General features: G+C 37.2%; 2 pseudogenes; one reads left to right on the top strand and one right to left on the bottom strand.

The window, feature by feature from the left end:
* Positions 1 to 18,416, bottom strand: part of LOC140515475 (WD repeat-containing protein 82 pseudogene) — a 445,535-nt pseudogene that overhangs the window by 144,786 nt on the left and 282,333 nt on the right.
* LOC140516375 (YTH domain-containing family protein 3-like) lies at positions 12,300 to 17,079 on the top strand (annotated as a pseudogene).

The following is an 18,416-nucleotide window of genomic DNA, read 5'->3' on the forward strand; positions in this document are numbered from 1 at the left end:
CAAACAGAAACAGAGAGACAGAGACATAGAGACACAGAGAAAGAGAGATAAGCAGGCACAGGACACTCCAGGCCTGCTTGTGACAACCCCTATGCTGAGTGCTTGTCCTTGAACTCTTGCATAAGGCTGTCTTTAAATCTTGTCCAGGGAGAGAGAAACACAGCTGATATATAAATACAAACATGGATATATGCGTGTATTCATATATGTATGTATGTACGTATGCCTATGAGTGTATGTTCATGCATACATAAGCTCAAATACCTCATCTCAATATATATTTAGGTTTTATATCTTAAATTATATTTAGTGGAGGAGATACATATATATTACATACAGGATACTATTGAGTTTTTAAAAACCTATTTTATAAATATACATGTGCTTATATATGTAGGTATATATGTTTGTGCATATGTGTCTGTTGGTACACAGTCATTTTCAGAGACAGAACAGGAGGGAGGGAGAGAAATATAGTGAGACAGAGGGAGAGACAGAGACAGGGAGACAAAAACACAGAGACACAGAGAAATACAGAAAGATAGACATAGTTAGAACACTTTAGGCCCAGTTCTGACTATTGCTATATATATACACACATACATACTATATATGTGTGTGTGTGCGTGTGTGTGTGAATGTCTGCACATATAAGCATATATACATACATCTTATAATAATATACATTTATATTTTATATCTATAATCACTGGGCTAGATAAATATATATTACATATAGGATATTACTAATTTTTTAAAATACTATTTCATAAACATGTACGTGTAGTATAGATGTATGTGCACAGGTATGTATGCATATATATTTGTGTGTGTGCCTTTATATGTATATTTGTTTGTGTCTGTGTGCCTGTGTGTATGTATGTTGGTAAACAATCATTTCCAGAGAGAGGAGAGAGAGGAAAGAGAAAAAGATAGTGAGAAAGAGGGAAAGCCAGAGACAGACAGAGAAAGAACTGTTGAGGCGTGGTTCTGACCCCTACCATGGAGAGACCTTGTCCTGGAAACCATGTACAAGTCATATCCAGGCACAAAGAAACAGGTCTGATGGATAAATGTACATATGAATGCATATATGTACATTTCTATGTGTATGCATATGTAAGTACATGTACCTTTTATTAATTTACATTAAATGGCAAATATATATTTAATGGAATAGACACATATATATGGCATACGGCATATTGTTAATTTTATGAAATATTATTTTCTAAATATGTATAATACCTACATTATATATATTATATACGTGTAATATATAATACATCAACAACAAAATACAAATAAATACAAAAATAAATCTACAAATGAGAGTTTGTGTGTTGTTTTGGTGAACAGTCTTTCAGGAGAGAGGAGAGGGGGGAGGGAGAGAAAGACAGTGAGAAAGAGGGAGAGGCAGGGACAGAGACATGGAGAAAGAGACAGACATACACAGAGACAGAGACAGAGAGACACACAAAGACCGAAGTCCTGTGGCCTGATTCTTACCCCTATTGTGCACAGTTGTTGTCCGGGAACCCCTGCAGAAGACCCTCTTCAAATCATGTCCACTGACAGAGAAAAACAGCTGACATATAAATATATAAATATGTGTATGCATGCATATATATATATTTGTGTGTGAATATGTCTGCACATAAAAGCATATACACATACACCTTTTTAATATATATTTAGATTTTATATGCATACATAAGCTTAGTGGGCTAGATCCATGAATATTACATCCAACATATGATTTGTTTTATATATTAACATTTATTGATATGAATATTTATATATGTGTGTACACTTGTGTATATGAGCACATGTTTTTCTGTATATTACACATAGGATAGTAATAATTTTAGAAAATAATATTTTATGCAGATATTGTACATACATATATGTGTGTGAGACTTAATATGCCTGCATATTAATGCATATATATACCTTATATTAATATACATTTACATTATATATATGTTTGTTTAGTAAGCTAGATACATGAATGTTACATACCATATGTTATTTATTTTATATATTACTATTTTATTGGTATAAATACATATGTGTGTGTGTATGCAATTGTGTACATGCATGTATTGGTTTGTATATATTATATAAAGAATAGCAATAATTTTATAAATCATTATTTATGTAGGTATAACATATATGTGTGTGTGGGGGGGTGTTTTGGGATCTATACCAGCGAGAAGGGGGGCTAGTGAGAGAGAGCCAAAGACAGACGGAGAGAGAACTGTAGAGGCCTGGGTCTCACCACCACTGTGTGAATGCTTGTCCTGGAACCCTTGTATAAAGCCCACTTCAAATCATGTCCAGGGACAGAGAAACACAGCTGATACAGAAATATGTATACATATGCATATACACATATATGTGCATATACCTGCATATACAAGCATATATACATATATCTTACAATAAGACATTTATATTTTATATGTATATTTATATTCAGTGTGCTAGATACATACGCATTACATATCAGCTATTATTAATTTTTTAAAATAATATTTAAAATATGTATGCATATGTCTGCCTATGTATGTGTATGTACATATGTGTGTCCCTGTGTGTGTGTATCCTGTGAGTGTGTATGTGTGTTGGTATACAATCATTTCCAGAGACAGGAGAGAGGGGAGAGAAAAAGATAATGAGAAAGAGGGAGAGACAGAGACAGACAGAGACAGAAAGACAGAGACAAAGAACAGAGACAGAGAGAGAGACACACAGAGACAGAAGTCTTCAAGCCTAGTTCTGACCACTACTGTGCAGAATTGTTGTCCGGGAAACCCTGTAGAAGACCCTCTTTAAATCATGCCCAGGGACAGAGAAAAACACCTGATATATAAGTATGTGTGTATGTGTGTATGCGTGTATGCATGCATGTATGTATATATACCTTATATTAATATACATTTAGATTACATATATGATGCATGATGGGCTAGATGAATACTACATACAACATATTATTTATTTTACATGCTACTATTTCTTTGATATGAATATTTATATGTGTGTATACACAGGTGTATAAGTATGTATGTTTTTCTGTATGTTACATATAGGATAGTAATAATTTGAGAAAATACTATTTTATGCAGGTATTTTATGAACATATATATGTATATATGCATATGTGTACTTGTGCCATGTTTACCAGCAACAAGAGAAGGGGGAGGAAGAGAGAGCCAGAGATAGACAGAGCTGTTAATGCGTGGCTCTGACCACTACTATGGAGAGTCCTTCTCCTGGAAACCTTGTACAAATTTTGTTCAGGGAAAAAGAAACAGTGTTGATATATAAATATACATATGTATATATGTACATTTCTATGTGCATGCATATATAAGTATATATACCTTCTATTAATTTACCTTAAATTATACAACATATACACACACACACACACACATATATACACACACACATTTAATGGAACGGATACATATATATGTCATACAACATATTTTTAAATTTATTAAATATTATTTTCTAAATATGTATATTATTTGTATTATATACATTATACATGTGTAATATATAACACCAATAAGTAAATACAAAAATTATGTATAAAAATAAATAAATAAAAATATATGTTTGTGTGTGTGTTGTATTAGTAAAGAATCTTTCAGAAGAGAGGAGAGGGGGGAGGGATAGAAAGGTAGGGAGAAAGAGGGAAAATGAGAGAGACAGAGACATAGAGACACAGAGAAAGAGAGACAGGCAGACACAGAACTCTTCAGGCCTGCTTCTGACAACCCCTATGCTAAGAGCTTGTCCTCAAACCCTTGCATAAGGTCGTATTTAAATCATGTCCAGGAACAGAGAAACACAGTTTGTATATAAATACAAACATGGATATATACATGTAAGCATATACGTATGTATGTCTATATGAGTACATTCATGCATATGTAAGTACATATACCTTATATCAATATACATTTCAATTTTTATCTATGTTTAGTGGAGTAGATAGATATATATTACATACAGGATAGTGTTAATTTTATAAAATGCTATTTTACAAATAGGTATGTGTTTGTATATGTAGATATATGTGCATGTGTATATGTGTGTATGTGTGTTGCTATACCAGCATTTCCAGAGAGAGGACGGAGGGAGGGAGAGAAAGATAGTGAGAAACTGGGAAAGACAGAGACTGGGAGAAAGAGACATAGAGAGACAGAGACAGGGAGAGAGACAGACAGAAACAGAACTCTTTTATATATATAGATGTAGATATATAGAGACACACACATGTATTTATGTATATGTGTATATGCATGCATAGGACAGTACATATACCTTATATTAATATACATTTAGATTTTATATCTATATTTGTATTTAGTAGAGTATAAACATATATATTACATTTTGTTAATTAGGATATTGCTAATTTTGTAAAATAATATTTTATAAACATGTATGTGTCCATACATACTTGTGTGTGCATATTTGTGCATATATATGTATGTGTGTGATGGTATACAATTATTTCCAGAGACAAGAGAGGGGGAAGGGAGAGAAAGATAGGAAGAGGGAAAGAAAGAGACACAGGGGCATAGAGACAGATGTGCGTGTGTTCGTCCTTCATTGCTGAAGAAGACCATGTCATCAGAGAAATAATGACATGACTTGCATTTAACTTTGTTTGGAGTGAGGGAGGGCTGCGCAGGTCATTAGCCTCACTTCTCCTCCAGAGCCATGACTCCAGTGACCAGATATTCATCAGGATGACTGGAGATGACCCAGGAAGAGGCAATTGGAGTTAAGTGACTTGCCCAAGGTCACAGAGCTAGTGAGTGTCAAGTGTCTGCGGTGAGATTTGAACTCAAGTACTCCTGACTCCTGCACTGGTGCTCTATCCACTGCACCACCTAGCTGCCCAAGACAGAGGTAGACTGAGACAAAGACAGAACTCTTCTGGCCTGGTTCTGACCACTACTGTGCTGAATCCTTGTCCTGGAACACATGCACAAGGCCCTCTTTAAATCGTATCTAAGGACAGAGAAACACAGCTGATAAAAAATATAGATGTATGCGGATATGTATGTATATATGTGTGAATGTGAATGCATATATAACCATACACACATTATATACTTATTAATAAACATTTACATTTTATATCTGCACTTATATTTAGTGGATTAGATACATATATATTGCATACAGGATATTGTTAATTTTATAAAATCCTATTTTATAAATAAGTATTGTATATATGTGTGTGTGTATATGTTTGTGTGACTATGCATATGTGTTGCTATACAATCATTTCCAGAGAAAAGAGATGGGAGAGGGAGAGAAAGATAGTGAGAAAGAGACAGACACAGACAGAAAGACAGAGACATTGAGATACAGAGACAAAGAGAGAGGCAGAACTCTTCAGGCCTGGTTGTGACAACTCCTATCCAGAGTCCTTGTCCTCGACCCCTTGTACAAAGTCCTCTTTAAATCATGTCCAGGGACATGGAAAGACAGTTGATAAGAAATATAAATATATATGGATATGTATGTATATATGTGTGTATGTGCATGTTTATATAAGTACACGTACAGACATCTGTATAGATAGATTTATATTAATATACATTTATATTTTTTATCTGCATTTATATTTAGGGGGCTATGTACTTGTATATCAATATACAAGATATGATTAATATTACAAAAGAGAGAGAGAGAAACACAACTCTTCAGGCCTGGTTCTGAGCACTACTGTGCTGAGTCCTTCTCCTGAAATTCGTGTACAAGGCCCTCTTTAAATCATGTCCGGTTATATAGGGACACAGCTGATAAGAAATACTAATATATATGGATATGTATGTATATATGTGTATATGTGCATGCGTATGTAAGTACACATACCATATAGTAATATGCACTTAGATTTCATATCTATATTTATATTTAGTGGAGTAGATAGATAAATACATTTATATTACATACAGGATATTGTTAATTTTATAAAATACTATTTTATAAATATGTATGACTATATATATATAGTGTGTATATACATATGAGTGTACGTACACACATGTGTGTGTGCATGTATATGTGTACTTGTGCATGTGTTGGTAAGCAATCATTTCCAGAGAGACAAGAGGAGGGAGGAAGAGAAAGATAGTGAGAAAGAGGGAGAGACAGAGATAGACAGACACAGAGAGAGAGAGAAAGAGAGAGAGAGAGAGAGACAGAGAGAGAGAGAGAGAGAGACCTAGCGAAACAGAGGCAGAGAGAGAGACAGAGACAGAACTCTTCAGGTTTGATTAAGAACACTACTGTACTGAGAACCTTGTCCTGGAACCTTTGTACAAGGCCCTCTTTAGATCATGCTCAGGGACAGAGAAACACAGCTGATATATAAACATATAAGTATGTGCATGTATATATGTGTGTATGTGTGTGCATATATAAGCACATATACATATACTTTATATTAATATATGTTTATTTTAATCTACATTTATATTTAGTGGGCTAGATACAAATATATTACATAAAGGATATTATTATTAAAAATACTATTTCATAAATATGTATGCTATATATATGTGTTTGGGTGGGTGGGTATGTGTATATATACATACATATGCATATATATGTTAGTGTGTGTGTGCATATGCAATCATTTCCAGAGATAGGATAGGGGAGAGGGAGAGAGACAGAGACAGAGGTAGGCTGAGACAGAGACAGAACTCTTCAGGTCTGGTTCTGAGCATTACTGTGCTGATTCCTTGTCCTGGAATGCCTGTACAAGGCCCTCTTTAAATCATGCCCAGTTACAGAGTGACACAGCTGAAAAAAAGCATAAATATATATGGATATGTATGTATATATGTGTATATGTGCATGTGTGCATGTGTATATATAAGCACGCACACCCAGGGACAGAGAAACACAGCTGTTTTATAAGTATACGTGTGTATGCATGAGTAGATGGAATTTATATAAATATATATTTAGATTTAAACCTCTTTTTATATCTAGTGGAGTGGGTACATATATATATTTCATACTGAATCTTGATAATTTTATAAAATACTATTTTATAAATATGTAGTTGTATATATATATGTGTGTGTGCATGTGTGTGTGTTTGTGTTGGTATACAATCATTTCTGGGGGGGGGGAGGGAGAGAAAGATAGTGAGAAAGAGGGAGAGACAGAAAGACAGAATCATAGAGACAGAGAGAGAGATAAAGACAGAACTCCTCAGGCCTGGTTCTGACCACTTCTGTACTGAGACCTTGTCTTGGAACCTTTGTATAAGGCCCTCTTTAAATCATGTCCAGGGACAGAGAAAGAGAGCTGATATATAAATATATGAGTATGTGTATGTGCATGCATATAAAAGCACACATACATATACATTATATTAATACGCACTTATATTTTATATCCATATTTATATTTAGTGGGCTAGGTTGCTGCTGTTCTTTGTCCTTTGTTCTCGAGGAGGACCATGACATCACGATGATGACATGACTTGCAGTTGGCTTTGATTTGAGGTAGGACTGTGCAAGGTTCACAATCTCACTGTCTTCTGAGCCATCTGGGTCTAGTGGCCTGATATTTTCTCCTATATAGAGAAAACTCAATCCCTTCTTGTAGGGTCCCAGATAAGACAAAAGAAATTTGATCTCAACGCTGCTATTTGCTGCCACTCCCCACCCAATGTGGTACACAAAGTATTGGCCTAGGCAGAACAAGACAAACATATCATTGGATGGGTCAAGTGACCCAGAATTACAGTTACTTTTTCCTCTTGGATTTTGCTTAGCTTTGATGGATATTCTAATTCTGGCATTTTGTGAGTGAAACTTATTAAAAAATGAAAAAATATTCTAAGGAATTTGAGATGCCTTGTTGGATAATTATACTGATCCCATAGGAAAAATCTGACAACTCTATCTGGGCCATTCCATCAGTTAGCATTCACTTTATCCAACAATATGCAATTATTTTCTTTTCAGAAAAGGCTTTCTGCATGAGCACAACTGGCATTTTCACAAATTCCCGTACCTGCCAGAACAGTGACACAGTCCTACAATAGCAAGTAAAGTATTTACATAGAACTCAATGGGAAAAGGCCACTATCATCTCCACGTCGATGTTCTCAAATCTCCCTATCTCGTCTCATTCTCTCTACTGACCTCTAATCTGCCATATCCAACTGCCTTTCAAACATTTCAAACTGGATGTTTAGAAGATATCTTAAACTCACTTTGTCCAAAACTGAACTCATCACCTGTCCCCTTTAACTCTGCCCTCTTTCTACCATTCCTATTACTGTTGGGGGTAACTACATCCTTTCGCTACTTCAGGTTCACAACCTGGGTGTTATCCATGATTCCTCGCTGTCTCTCACCTAATGCCAAATATGTCGTCAAAGTCTATTGATTTGACTTCTACAACATTTCTCATATATGCTTCTTCTCCACCTCACAACTGGACTATTACAATAGCAGCTGTTGGGTCTGCCTCCCTCAAGTCTCTCCCTACTCAAGTCTATCCCCCATTCAGTCACTAAGTGATTTTCCTAAAGCAGTGATATCAAAATCAAATAAAAGTAGAGGTCATTATTCCATAAATAAGGATACCTATGGACCACTTGTTGGCTTAATTTTAAAATGTGACATTATCTATGCTTTATTGCATTTTATTTACTTTATTAAATATATGAATAACATTTTAATCTAACAGCCCCAATCAGGAGTAGCGTGGGCTGCACGTGACTCACCCTATACGTTTCACACCTCTGTCCTAAAGCAGGAGACCAATGATACCACTCTCCTATTGAATAAACTTCAGTGGCTCCCTATCACCTCTAGGATGCTCTGCACCCACTCTTGTACACCTAACTCCTCATCATCTGCTTTTCAATAAATCAAGTGACAATGGCCGCCTGGCTCTTCCATGAACAAGATATTTTATCTCTCAATTCCAGACATTTTCTCTGGTTGTCTCCCATTCCCAGAATACTCTCCCAGTTCATCACTATATACTGGCTTCACTGGTTTCATTCTGGTGCCAACTAAAATTCCATCTTCTACAGGAAGCCTTTCCCAACCCCTCTTAATTCTACTGCCTTCTCTCTGTTAGTTATTCCCTATCCTGTATACAGCTTACTCATACATATTTCATTACTTGTTGTCTGCCCCATTAGACTGTGAGCTTCTTGAGAGCAGGAACTATCTTTTGCCTCTTTTTTGGTGTCTGGCACATAGTAGGTGATTAATGAAAGCTTACCCAATAACTAACTACTTCAGCCTAGAGTTTAAGAGCTCATATTGTCTCAGTTCTGATATTCTTTGGGGCTATGGCCTCTCTCTCTAGCAACTTCCTATGCTCCTTCGGAATCTCACCTTACAAAGAGCAAGATACCCTGCTTAAGCTTACCTTCCATAGAAACTAGATCTCCTCATGTTACTATATTCCTCTGAAGAAAGACAGTTACCTTCATCAAATCTATACCTTATTTATTTGTCTGAAAGAACCTTACCTTAGCCTGAGTTACTTCCCATCTGAGATGGAGATAATCTACCTAATAGTGATTAGTCAGTTTTTAGAAATCACACAAACTGTATAATTCATGAAACTGTATAAAACAGGACTACAGTCCAATACAGTGAAAAGAGTACTGGACTTGGAGTCAGAAAAGACCTGCGTTGGAATCTCTGCTCTGTGTCACCATGAGAGTCACCTAGAGAGGTCATTTAATCTCTCTAGCCGTGGTTTCCTTACATATAAAATTATGGTAATAGTACTTCTCCCAGAAGAAGGGATTAAACAAAGTAATATATGTGAAATGCTTTGTAAACTTGAAATGTCATCTGTTTTCTAGACCATTTCATGGTTCATGGACAACACAGTATTTTCCATCATGTACTATGAATAAGGTGTTTTTTCACTATGGACTGTCAAAATCAGGTAGCATCACACACCAGATAAAATCCTAGTCCCTTTTTCAGGCAACATAGGTCATTTACAAATCTGTACATCACATATTTAATAGGTTTAGAAGCAAAAAAAGTAAAAGTCCTCATAGTAACTTTCCCACCATTTCCCACCATTCTGTTCCAATGGAAGGGAGTGCTACAGAATTATCATGTCCTTCAGACATTTTATAGGGTGAGAACTTAGCTAGTTCTGGTTTGTTACTGACAACTCCAGGAAATAAGAAGGACAAGAGCTTGAAACTGTGCTGTTCATAGGCCCATAATGCCCTGATCTGGGGCTCCACATGTGGCAGCAATTATCTGGTCATTGTTGCTGGTTCAATTAGCTGCCTGCCCTTTTTATGGAAGCACCAGTAGCCTATTATGGGAGTACATAGTACATAGGTAAAGAGTGTGGCCCCTACAACTGAATCAGCAGAGAGGAGGCAGCAAACATGCCTTCTTACAATTTTATCAGCTTTTAATATGCCAGGGTCTTTAAAGCAAATTTTTAGCATTCAGTAAATATGAGTATAAGAGGGATTGAGGGAGTATGGAGGAGATAGAGAGACAGAATGAGTTTCCCTCAAATACTATGTTGTCTGAGACCAAAAAAGCAATGCAACTGTGGAAAACTTGCAATTTTGGAAATTGTCCCTCTATCCATCTTATTCCCTGGCTTCTCTCTGATTTCTCTGGAAAGGGAGATAGAGCTTTTTCTAATTCTATTTTCTACAATGATTTCTAAACATTCTAGATACTCTAGGCAAGCTTCTTGAGTCTTCTATTTCTCAGGAATACCTTGCCTCCATAGTTCTTTTCAATTCCTTCCAGCTTTTCATTCTAACTACATTTGGCACACCAACTTCCAGTTTTCTACCTTCTACTGACATTAAACATATGACTTGGGGCCCCAGGCTATTCCTTGAGACTGTCCTGAATTCAACTTTGTCTAGTCGGTTCAAGTCCTCCTTTACTATAACACACTGCATGCATTGGGAGTGGGGGGAGAATCAGTGTTGGCACTGATAGTGAAGATTGATTACTGACCTTACCTCTAAGACTAGAATTTTAAAATGATGGTCAGCCATTGCCAAAACCAGAGTAAAACTAATCAATAATGAACAACTAATGGCACTGGCTAGTAACATCATTTCCAGGACTTTCAATGGGTAAATTACCACCAAATTACGAAAGACATATGCATCTCATTGTACAAGAAATCATATGTTACTACAAAATTACAGAGACTGACATATTGTTTCTAAAGTGATGCTGTGGTACCTTTATAAACAGATGCTTGTATAGTTGTATGTATACTGTTGAAGGTATAGCATTCAGTATTATATATTAATTACTGTGCTGTCATGAAGTTGAAATCACTTTCTTTACACAATTAAATTACTGAGCCCTCTGCAATTCTCCTAGACTTGTCTCCAGGGGTGTTTTACTGTCACATATCTGCAAAATACTGAAAAGGCTAGAAAAAAGAATCACTGCTTTTCGGATACTGAGTGCGCTTGGCAGATACTGAAGTTCTGGCCTCCCAGGTGGGAGAGGTCCAATGGGGAGCTTCTTGCACTCAACAGGGACAATGTCAATCCATGTTCCTGTAAAGCTAGGTCCATGGCCTGGTCTTCTGAAGCATTAAATGCCACTAAATTGTCCAGAGAATCGCCTGACACCCTAAAATACTCAAGTAGTCCTGCTTCAGCCCTACTTTTGAAACGCAGATGAAGGCAGCTGTGGATTTTTAACCCACCTGGAGTAAGTGAACTTGTAGAATCACTGAGAAAGAAATGGTGTCATTGCTAGGCATTTCCTATGTGTAGACAATGACACATTTCTTCTTAAACATGAAAATCAAGTTGCAAAGTTATGAATTAAAGTGACTTGGTAACAATATCACTTTTTTCCCTTCTGTCTCTTAAGACTAAGTGAACCATGTAAAAGGCAGTACCTCATTTTGTGTGGCACTATTTTCCTCTTTTCCAAGTAGAAAGCAACTTTGAAAATGAAAAGAATGGAAGATTTTCTTATTACATAAAACTCATAAGAAAGGGGTAACAGTGAAAGAGCAGGCAAGGACACAGGTGGAGGAACAGGTTAAAGGAGATATGGATGGTAGAAGGTTAAAAAGTCACAAACAGAAGAAAAGTATTTAACTAGTTTTGCTAACTCCAGGTCCTCCATTCCTCAACTAGAGCCCCGTCCACAGTAAAAGGCAGTTATCTATGGGAAAGAGGACGAATCCCAATACAGACTCCATTATATTCTTACCTTGCCTTAAAAAGTGGGGCGGGGGGAGAGGTGATGAATAGCCGCTGCTTTTCTGGTAGCAGAAAAGAACATAAAGGCTCGGGACACAACGCCATCAAGAAAAAGTAAGGGAATGAATAAGCTCATCATTTCAGGAAGAGGAAAGAATGGCAGTCCATCCCAAATGCCACCTTCAAAGGAAAAAAATCTATAAATAACAAATAAGATAATTTATTATAACCTACTGGCGAAAAAGTACAAGACTTGTGCTCAGAAGAAACCTGAGTCCAAATCTCAATTCTGCTATTACTACCTGGTTACCTGAGGACAAAGAGTCTAATGGCTGAGCCTCGGTCTATCTTTAAAATGGAGAGAATAACATCTGTAGTATCTCTTTGAAGGTTTGCTGTGAGAGTCCAGTGACATAATGTACATAATGCATGCTGCAAAGATTCAGCATTAACATAAACTTCAGCTCTTACTACTACATTATAGTCATCATCAGGGAAGGTTCAAAACCAAGTTCTTAGGGATCTGTCCAGAAACATAGATGTCCAGGAAGCAATACATTTCTTCTGCCACTCCTAATGTATTAAGAATTCATTATTTACTGCCTCCAGCCTTCCACACAGATAGTTCTATAGAGGGAAAAAAGGTATTGCATTTAAATGTATGCTGCCAAGTTCATCTTTGTGAAGGACTTCCCAGGATTCCAGAAAGATGCTTCAGTTTCTGTGCACAGAAAGAATTGAAAACCATATATTACTACTTTGCGTTTCATGGATGGCACAGTGTTACGTGTTATGAAGGAAAATACAAGGGAAAAAAGAGGTTAGCTTTGTTAACCCTCATAATGCATGCTGAGGGCTCCAGTATGATTCTTCCCATGTAGAAGGGAGTTTGCATATAATGAATTATAAATCCAGGTAGTCATTAAGGTCAGGTGAGGCCCAAGATTAAGCTGTGCATGCACATGCACATACATACATACATACATACATACATACATACACACACACACATACACACACCATTACCAAGCAGTAGAATGATCATAGAGGAAGATGAATATGATTTATATTTATTGGGGAATTTCTCATTAAGTCTCGGGTACAAATCACTTAATGTGATAGCTAACTGTCTAAGATCAAAACTCTAGAGGTCTTGGGCTAAATTTTAATTGATGTTCACATTTTACTAAAGGCATCTAACCATAATAGCGCCTGCCCTGTGTATCAAATAACTATTTATGTCTGCTGTCTAGAAAAAGAGTCTTTGTTTCATTACCAGGTATTTACACAAGGCAAGTTTTACTTCAGCAATGCATCATGGGTGATTACTGCTAAATAAATAATAAAAAATACCCTTGAAATATCTAATTACTACTTCCCCTCCCATTGCTTCCCTTCTCAAATAACCACACACACATGCAGGCACACGTGCATGTGCGCACACACACACGTATATGTCAACATTTATTTACTGCAAACTGAGAGACCAAGGAAGCCACCAACCATGGCAGCCCTGTAATTAACTGAACTTGAGTACAAGTTAGGAAGAAAACTCAGAACATATTACAATGATAAGGAAGCTTGAGCAATTTTTTTCAGAGCTAATGCTTAGGAGTTTATAGTCTCTGCTTGCAGCCTGGTTTATTAAACAGCTAAAGTCTCTTAAAGCAACAACAACAAACAAAAAGTCTTTGATGCTTTTCTATACAGGAAGGCAACTTTCCTTCACTCAAGAGAAAAGTTTTAATAATAAATTCTTGATGGAATCAAATGTTCTTTTTTAATGTTCACATTTAATTCACAAAAACTAAAATACACATGGAAGAAGCCTATATTCTTTAGAACATATAAAGGGGCATGACTTGGGCATTAAACCAGTAAGTCAATCCTTAATCAAAGCCTTTGACCAAAAATAAGAAGAAAAAAGGGGATTACCTGATACAAAGAATCCTTTCTTCTAACGGTATGAAACCAAATACATCAGGAGGTGTGGAAAATAAGAAGGCAAAGGACTCACCACCTGAAATCAGAAGGGGTGGTCTAAAAGCAGACAGGTAGAAAATAGTATTCTTATCTTCAAAAAGAAATAATGGTATCATTTTTTATTTCACATATTTGAAGTAAAATACACCAGTGAATATGATAATGACAATGATATAATTGGGAACCATTTTAATAGCAAAGGAAGGGGAAAGACAACAAAATTAAACATCCCCAATGTGGATATAAGTTATAGAATGAAATAGCACCAACTAATGAAAAACAAAATTGAGGGAAACAGATAAAACAATGTTAGGAGGATAGAAATAAGAGTAAATCCTCTCGTGTTTTCCTTACTCATTCTAGAACAGAAAAGATTCTTAAGCTGTGAGGTAGCTCTTTATCACCTATGTTGATTTTAGAGAAGCATCCAAATTGAGTTGAATACAATTTATAGCCCAGTTGAAGTGTTCATTGATTCTACAGTACAGGAAGGGTCAGGGGTTCCATTTGAATTGAAAAGGAGATGAAATTTCATAAAACCTTGGGGCTGGAAAGTACTACAGAAGCCAAGATCAACCTGTACCTACAGTATCCTAGACAAGGTCATCCCAGACACTACTTGAATACCTCCAGTAATGGGAAACTTTTTGCCCCCAGGTGCTTATTTCACCTTTAGACAGCTCTAATCAATAGCATGATTTTCCTTTATATTGGGTCAAAATGTGCCTCTTTGCAGTTTCTGACTATTGCTCCTTGTTCTTGCTGTTTGGGGCCAACTCTAAGTCTAAACCCTTTTCACATGATGTTGCTGTTTAGTTGTTCAGTTCATCTGACTCTTTATGACCCCATGGACCACAGCACGCCAGGCTTTTCTATCCTCTATCTCCCAAAGTCTGTCCAAACTCATGTTCCATGCCTCTATGATGCTATGTATCCATCTCATCCTCTGCCATCCCCTTCTCCTTTTTGTCTTTAATCTTTCCCAATACCAGGGTCTTTTCCAATAAATCATATTTTCCCATTATGTTTCAAAGTATTTAAGCTTCCACTTCAGTATCTGACCTTCCTGTGAATAACCTGAATTAAGTATTGACTGATTTGATCTCCTTGCTATCCAAGGGACTCTCAAAAGTCTTCTTCAGCATCCCAGTTTGAAAGTGTTGATTCTGCAGAGCTCAGTTTTCTTTATAGTTCAACTCTCATAGCCCATCATTGCTATTGGAAAAACCATAGCTTTGACTATACAGACCTTTATCAGCAAGGTGAAGTCTCTGCTTTTTCATTGCCATAGCTTTCCTTCCAAGTAGTAGGCATCTTTTAATGTCATGGCTGCATTTGCCAACTGCAGTGATCTTTGAGATCAAGAATATAAAATCTGACACTGATTCCAGTTCTTCTTCCTGTATTTGCCAGGACGTGATGGGATCAGCTGCCAAGATCTTAGTTGTTTTTTTTTTTTACATTAAGCTTCAAACCAGCTTATGAACTCTTCTTTCACCCTCATCGAGAGACTTCTTAATTCTTCTTTACTTTCTGCAGTCAGAGCAGTAACGTCTGCATATCTGAGACTGTTGATATTTCTCCTGGCAACTTTAATTCCAGTTTTTGATTCATCCAGTCTGGCATTTCACGCGATGTACTCTGCATGTAAGTTAAAATAAATAAAGTGACAATATACAGACTTGTCATACTCCTTTTCCAATTCTAAACCAATCAGTTGTGCCATGTTCAGTTCTAACTATTGCTTCTTGGCCCATATACAGATTCCTCAGGAGACAAGTAAGATGATCTGGTGCTCCATTTCACATGACATTTATTCAAATATGCAAATGCAGGCATGGGGAGAAACCCAGAAGGCAGCAGTGGCATAAGCAGCAGCAACTTTCTGGTCATGGTAAAGAATGTTAGGTGCTAGAATGGATCAGATGAGGAAGGCAACATGTGAGCCATGATGAGGCCTGATGAATTCCACCCTCGCATGAAGATCAGTTTCTCTTCTCAGTTGCTGTTGGCTGCATAAAGGTACCTATCCACCCAGCAGGAACCAGCATCTGCTAGCAGTGCCACAGCTCTGGTCAGAGCTGGTGGCAGTGTAGACACTGGGCCTTGGATGCAGATAGAACCAGTAATCCCATGTTTGGTACTAAAGTGGAGAGAAGTACTGGGCTGTAGGACTCAGTCTGGGGGACACTCTGTAGAGACAAGAGACCTAAAGGATGAGGAAATGAGGTTTCAGTGCAAAATAGTTTGATTCATCAGAAACATTTTGTGAATGATGATGATTCTGAGCCATACCTAAGTAGCCAGACAAACCAGGGTAATAGCTGTCCACCAAACTCAGATCCATACATTCCTAGTTAGTGTGCTCCAGCCATTGGATTTCCCTATTCCTTTGGTGAAGCAACATGGTCTACAGTTGAAGACCTACCTGTGCCTCATCTGAAAAAATCTCTGGACAAACAAGCAATGGCAAACATATATCTGATGGTGCGTTTAGGCAACCTGGGGTTTTAGGAAATTCTTCCCCATTCCTTGATCACTATGGATTTAATTTTTTTCCTGGCAATGCAGATTTCTTTATATGGTGGACAAGTGGATCTCAGAGGCAATCAACACAAGATCCTGCTTATAGTAGCAGTTATGGTTATCTATCTAGCTCTCTTGGGAGAGCCATGGCTGATGGATAGACTGGATTTGGCACTGACACTTTGAATAAGATGGCTGGCATTAGTAGTACTGAACAAAGCATTACTGAACTGAAAATTGGTGGTGATATGATAGCTGACATGACAAAAGGTGCAGATGCCACTTTGATCAGTACAGGTATGACAAGCGTTTAATAGTGCACTTCTGCTTAGCAATTCAGCACCAAAACTGACCTCTTGGTTGGCTATTGTGATAAAGCCTGAAAAAACTTAGCCAAAACTTATACCTGACGGCAATGTGGGAACTGGGGGACCTACTGTATCACCACCTCCTATAAAACACAACATGAATTTTGGAACTTGGGATGACAAAGGGTCAGTGGTAAAAGCTTCATCTGACCAACCAGTTCTGCCTCCTCAGACTATAATTTAGCAACTTTAGTCATTAATTCAACCACCACCACTGGTGCAAAGTCAACTGCCTCAACAGCAGCCTCAGTCACCATAACCACAGTAACAACAAAGACCTCAGCCACAGGCTCAGACTCACTAAGTGCAGCAAAGGTAACTGCAGCAGCTGCACAATCCTTGGATCATTCCTTGTTACAGAGGAGTAAGGTTTGAATCTCAACAATGGAGCAGGAAGTGGAAACTTACTTTACCTATTGTTCCTGTCACGTCTTTACAGTCTGGAGGAGAGCTAACCCCAGTGCTGGAAGAAGTAAAGGCTATAAATAACTATGGTCCCCAAAAAACTTTGACTGGAATTTGAAGAATGGATGTATGTTTATAATCAAAAGCTATTCTGAGGATGATATATATCACTGCCTTAAGTATTCTATCTGGTGTAGTAATGAACATGGCTACCGTTGTTTTCCTTTATGTCAAAAGAGGATGAAAATATACAGTACTTCAAATGTAGTATTATAATGTATAGTATGTCTGTCTATGGCTGACCATACCAATATGAACTTGGAAGGCTCTACAGTTTTGTGGAGGAAAATCTCTAAAATTGTGCATGTCCCTTTTCTTTTGAGCTACTGCAATTCTGCTTTGCTCATACAGCAGAGCCCCTTCTTTGAGGTGGGCATACCATGCTGGATAGTCACGTGCCAATGTCTCCCATGTCTCACCATTGATTCCAATGTTTTTCAGAGACGTTAAGAGTGATCTTGTATTGTTTCTTCTGACCTTCATGTGAATCCTTGCCTTCTGTGATTTCTCTCATAAAATAGTCTTTTAATGTTTGGTATTAAAAACAACATAGCCAGCCCATCAGAGGTGCATTCTCTGCAATAGAGTTTGAAAGGACTTCAGTGTCCGGTACCTTATCTTGTGGTAACAGGCATTTAGATGTAGCTTCCTGTTCTCTGAATGATAAAGGTCCACTCTATTTACTCTTTGGTGTGAATGGTAGTGGACACTTTTGTGGAATGGCTGAGATGAAGACTATAATGTATATGCTGGACTTTGGTCTCAGGATGAGTGGAAGGACAAGTTTGATGTTAAACAGACCTTTGTCAAAGACGTTC

This window comes from Notamacropus eugenii, chromosome X (genome assembly GCF_028372415.1).
Source record: "Notamacropus eugenii isolate mMacEug1 chromosome X, mMacEug1.pri_v2, whole genome shotgun sequence".
NCBI classification, from domain to species: domain Eukaryota; kingdom Metazoa; phylum Chordata; class Mammalia; order Diprotodontia; family Macropodidae; genus Notamacropus; species Notamacropus eugenii.